This window comes from Tupaia chinensis, unplaced genomic scaffold (assembly GCF_000334495.1).
Source record: "Tupaia chinensis unplaced genomic scaffold, TupChi_1.0 Scaffold144080_1, whole genome shotgun sequence".
NCBI lineage: Eukaryota > Metazoa > Chordata > Mammalia > Scandentia > Tupaiidae > Tupaia > Tupaia belangeri.
This window is the reverse complement of record NW_006203934.1, coordinates 28,863-34,209: the sequence shown is the minus strand read 5'-3', so window position 1 is coordinate 34,209 and position 5,347 is coordinate 28,863. Positions and strand designations below refer to the sequence as shown.

The 5,347-nt window shown below is 35.4% G+C and overlaps 1 pseudogene; it reads right to left on the bottom strand.

Moving 5' to 3' along the window:
• Window positions 1-3,457: 3,457 nt before the first annotated feature.
• On the bottom strand, window positions 3,458-3,823 carry LOC102494766 (uncharacterized protein C3orf14 pseudogene; annotated as a pseudogene).
• Window positions 3,824-5,347: the final 1,524 nt, after the last annotated feature.

Below are 5,347 nucleotides of genomic sequence, written 5' to 3'. Positions count from 1 at the left end.
GGTTTGATTCTCAGACCTGGTGACTTTCTCTCACTCTCTGTGTGTGTGTGTCTCACTCTGGTCAAATTGAAAATAACTATAATAATACATGAAACAATTTTTTAAAAATTAGAGCAGGAATAAATGAAATAGAGAATAAACAAATTATAGAGAAAATACATGAAACCAAAAGCCAGTTCTTTGATAAGATAAACAAATTGACACACTATTAGCTTGACTAATTAAGATGAAGAGAGAAAGGAGCCAGATTAATCAAATCAGCAATAAAACAGGCAATATTATAAGAGACATAGCAGATATGCAACAGAACATTACTGAATGTTATAAACAACTATATGCCAACAAACAAGAGAACCTAAATGAGATGGACAAATTTCTAAACGTATATAATCTACTAAGATTGAATCAGAAACACATAGAAAACCTGAATATGCCCATAACAAGAAAAGAGATTGAATTAGTAATAAGTAGTCTCTCAACAAAGAAAAGCCCAGACACTGATGACTTTACACTTGAATTTTACAAAATTTTTAAAGAGCTAACCCTGGAAAAGTAGGTGGCGTCGTGGTTAAAGTGCTGGACATTCCCACTTAGCTGAACACGGTTTGAGTCCCGGACCTGGTGGCTTCCTTCTCACTATCCCTCTCTCTCTCTCTGGTCAAATTAAAATAAATGAATAAATAAAAACCAAATAATTGTAAATAAATAAATATTTTTTTTATGTTAGCATTATACAGTTTAATAATTTCATATACCAGAAGTATTTCAGCAGAAAATTCACTTTGAGTATTTATGTAATTGCCAACAATCCATAAAAGTCTTTGAAAATAAAAAGAACTCTCAATTTTTGGAATGACTTTTATTTTGATCATTTCATTATCCTAAAAACAATTAGAAATTTTTAGTTCTCATGAGAATAGTGGGTACAAGGTAGCATTTGGTAAGGACACTGACTTAGGAGAGAAAGGTATGAAGAGGTGACATTTCTTTATCCTTGTCTGATTTCTTGATGTAGAAAAAATATACATTATATATGGTATCTCTCCCTTCCTCACAGAAAACAATCTTTGGAAATTCCTATGTAAAGTAAAGCTAATTTGCCATGAGGAGTATAAAGCCCTTTAATGGAATATACAGGTCCCTATGGGATTTTTTTATTTTTTTTTAACAGACACCATGTGGTGCAATCTGTTACAGTCTGCAAGGCAGTGATGGGAAGGAACTCTATAGGGAAAGTCATCTCTGGGAGTTTTGGGGGTATTAACTAAAATAGAAAAAATGATACAGTTGAAGCCCGGGAATATCTTCCCCGCAGCCCTAAATTGTAATCCAGGGGTGTATTCAATTTATGCATTTCAAAAGGAAGAAAAAAACAATTTAGTAAATTAGTCAATTTAAGAGAGAAAAAAATCTCCAATCTTTTCTGAGATGATTCTTTTGCCATTCATTTTGTATTTTAATCTAACTTACTGGTGATTTAATTTACAGATCTCAAAGGAAGTGTACACTCAAATATTTGAGGATTCTAAAGTATCAACCACTGTCTAATTTTGGAATGTGCCTACTTGCTTGACACAATATTTTACCATCTAACAAATGTTTAGGCTTTTGTTTTTCCACTTGACTACAGAGAAATAAGTTTCACATCGCTTCATTCACCTTCTTATGTGCATATGCTAAGAAAGATTGGATGTTAAAAAAAACAACTTCCTCATGTTCCTTTCTACTGTATCTAAATCTGTTTACCAATTCAAAGCTGCTAAAAAAAAATAAAAAAACAAAAAAAAAAATAAACACCCTGCATTCTCCTGCTACATCAATTGGATGGCTAGAACCCAAACTGCCATGTAACAGGGTAAAAAAAAAATTATCAATTTATTTTCATGACAGAACATTCTTGAGAAGGTATAAAATTGTTCTGGTTGCTATGCCAGTTTTCTTTCTTTTTCCTTTCTTCTCTCTCTCTCTTTCTCTCTCTCTCTCTCTCTTTTTAAGGCTTTTAGCTTTTAAGCTGATACTTTTTTATAGTTATATAACAGTTCTAATATGTTGTGACATTTTGTATTGTGACACTATAGATGAAATTGTCATTGGACTGACACCCTGCATTGTTTATTCCTTAATTACAACTGTTAACACTATCGATAAGTGTGCTAACTTGCCAGCACATATTATGAAAACAACATTATTGTTACCCACACCAACCCCACTCAACAGGATAGCTCCAAGATAGTAGTTTAAAGGAACTTATTAGCACAATGGATCTTTCAATACAATGTTGCTATTGGTGTGTGGTTTTAGTTTGTCCTACTGTTTTATAAAAACACAAACCAGTTTAAAATGGAAAACATTTCATCATATACCACAGACATCTTTTAATAGCAGAGGCTAACTCTGTAGTAAGAATATAATTTTTTTTTTCCTAGTTCTCAAACTGTGGTGGAGTGAGGAATCTCAGAGCTTTTTAGGGTTGTGACCCAAAGCTTTCTGATAAGACAGCTTTTTCAGAAATAATGAAAACAGAAGAGTGAGGGAAGGGCAAGTTTAAAGTTGAACAGAGGAGAAGGGATTGTGGCACAGCCATCCCCCCCGGGGTGGGGGTGGGGGTGATTTCTCGATTTCTGTCTCTTTCTGGTGAGCACATGTGGCCTATACCAAAAACCTCTCCAAAAAAAGATGGGAACAATCCTTGGAAAGTTGAGAGAGAGGTTATTTGCATTCCCAGGACTGGCAATCCTTAAATACTCAAGTCAAAATCCAGTAACCACTCCTAGCCCTGCTAGGTCTCCTCTTGCCAGACCAAGTCTGAGTATTCCTGAAAGCACCTACTTATTGCATACTTTATAGTTCAGTTCTTTCCATCTCCAAAACTTTCAGAGGTTTGATTTTCTGGTGAGGTTCAAAATCCTATCCATCTTTTTCTAATGAGTATTAGCATACTAAAACAGCTAAGTATCACTATCTTTTAATTTGTTAAAAGAAACCAGAAGAGTAAGAAAACAACTACCTAGATCCTGTACATGATCCCCATAACCAAATAATTGAGAAGTCAAAATTCTAGGATGCCTTAAGAAATCAGAACCAATGTAACTGTTTAAATGGGAATGACTGTATATGATTGGTTTATACAGCAGATACGATATTGACTTAGAAATTTATTTAATAAACAGTCCAGTTTTAAATATTGGTTTTCAGCTCTTCCATGAATTTGGGAGGAAACAAGTTCTTGACTTTGAAATAGTAAGTGATAACCTGAGGCTGCCCAGTAGATTTTCATGTCTTCTGTGCCATTTAGGAGGTAATAGAACAATATGGGCATATTCAATTCCTACAGTCTCCGTAATTATCTACATACTCTTTAATATTCCGCTGTATTAAACAGGTTTTTTGAACTAGCATGTGAAGAAGTTATCACTGGGCCTCATTTTGAGTGGTATTTTCTGCTTCACTTTGGTTTTCAAGTAGGGTATGGTGCTCTTCCTAAAAGAAACTGTTCCCATTTGGGAATGTATTCATCTACTGATGCCCAGTAAGGAGTCTCAAGAGAAACCACCTCTGGGCATGGAAGTGGGTGAATCTTGGTCTGTAGAGACTTTGCTTTTGCTTTGATATCCTTTAAAAGACTAAAGTTCCTTTTAAAAGCAGTCTCAGCTGCTTGCAGCTGAGATGCCCTTTCTGTGTTTTGATATCCAAATTTAGTCTCCATTTGTAGAAGTAACATTAATCTTTGTGATACTATTTCTTCATGTCTTTTAGAAAGGTGAATTTCTTGAGCAAACAAGGAAGTCATCTTTAATCAAAGCTGTATTACAAGCTGTGGTACATTTCGTCTTGGAGTCATCAGCCCTCTGCCTCCTGGATACTCGTTTGTACCCGGGGTCTCGGGAACTATCCTGATCACCGTGGCTCTTCTGGTTACTAATGTCCTGCCCACTGGCCCTGCAGGCATCTGCGCCACCATGGGACTTTTGGTATCCCCCAGCTGTTAGACTTCACGCACCACACTGCAACTCCAATAAATATTTTTTTTTTTTTAAAAAAGAAGAGCTAACCCCAATTCTACTCAAACTATTTTTAAAGACCCAAAAGGAAGAAATCCTCCTAAATTCATTATATGAAATGTCCTTCATCCTCATTCTAAAAGCAGACAAGGACATCACAAAAAGAAAACTACAGACCAATATCTTTGATGAAGACAGAGGCAACATTTCTCAATAAGATACTAAATAAATCACATCCAATGGCTTATTAAAGAGATTATACATCATGACCAGATAGGCTTCATTCCTGGGATGCAAGGATGTTTCAATATATGCAAAACCATAAATGTAATGCATCATATTCACAGACAGAAAGGTAAAATAAATACAGGGAAAGAAGAGAAATTATGTCTACTTGGAGATGACATGATTATATACAGAAAAATCCAAAACAACCTATAATAAAGCTGAAAGGGATAAATGAATAGAGTAAACTGGTAGGATACAAAATCAACATACAAAATTCTATAGCATTTTGATATACCAACTATAAACCAACTGAGGTAGAATCAGAAAAAGCAATCCATTTACAATAGTCACAGAAATTATAAAATACCTAGGAATAAACCTAGTCAATGAAGTGAAAGCCTCTACAAAGAAAACTATGAATAAAAAAAGAGAAATAGCAAATGACTTGAAAATGTGGAAGGACATCTGATGTTCTTAGATTTTATAAATTAGTATTGTCTGTGTCTGCTGGCCAACTCAACTCAACTATAGGAAACAAAAAAAGAGACATAGAGACAGAATAGCAGTGGACAGACAGGCAGCATAAGCCTGCTAAGCCTGTGCCACCCAGATAAACTGAGCATCTTTATTTATAAGGCAAAGCAACATGACATACATGCATTTCGTGACATTCCATAGGTATAGTTGATATTTTACAGAGACAAGTGATATTGGTCTTCTCATTCTTGAAGATTTAGATATGCTGGTGCCATATGTATCTCTTGATTAGGCCAAAAGCAAAGACATTTCCTGTAAATTACTTATCCAGTGAAGTGAAGCCTATCTGCAGATGTGGGAACTACATACATCGGACAGGCGATAAGCTGTAGAGATTACTTGAAGCAGAGTAAGGTTCAGTCTTTATGTAGTGAGGTCTTGATGTTTCCCAAGTTCTGCAGGTGTCCTCCCAGCCCCTGTACATTCTGCCTAATGCTCTGCCTGCAGGAAAGTTTAAGGAAAGGAAAAGTTGCAAGGCTTCTGCTATCTCCTTCAAGAGACAAGTGATGTCTTCTCAGAGCATGTCCCCACATCCACAAAGGTTTTCTCAAAACATGTCCCTACAAGTATAATCAAAATGT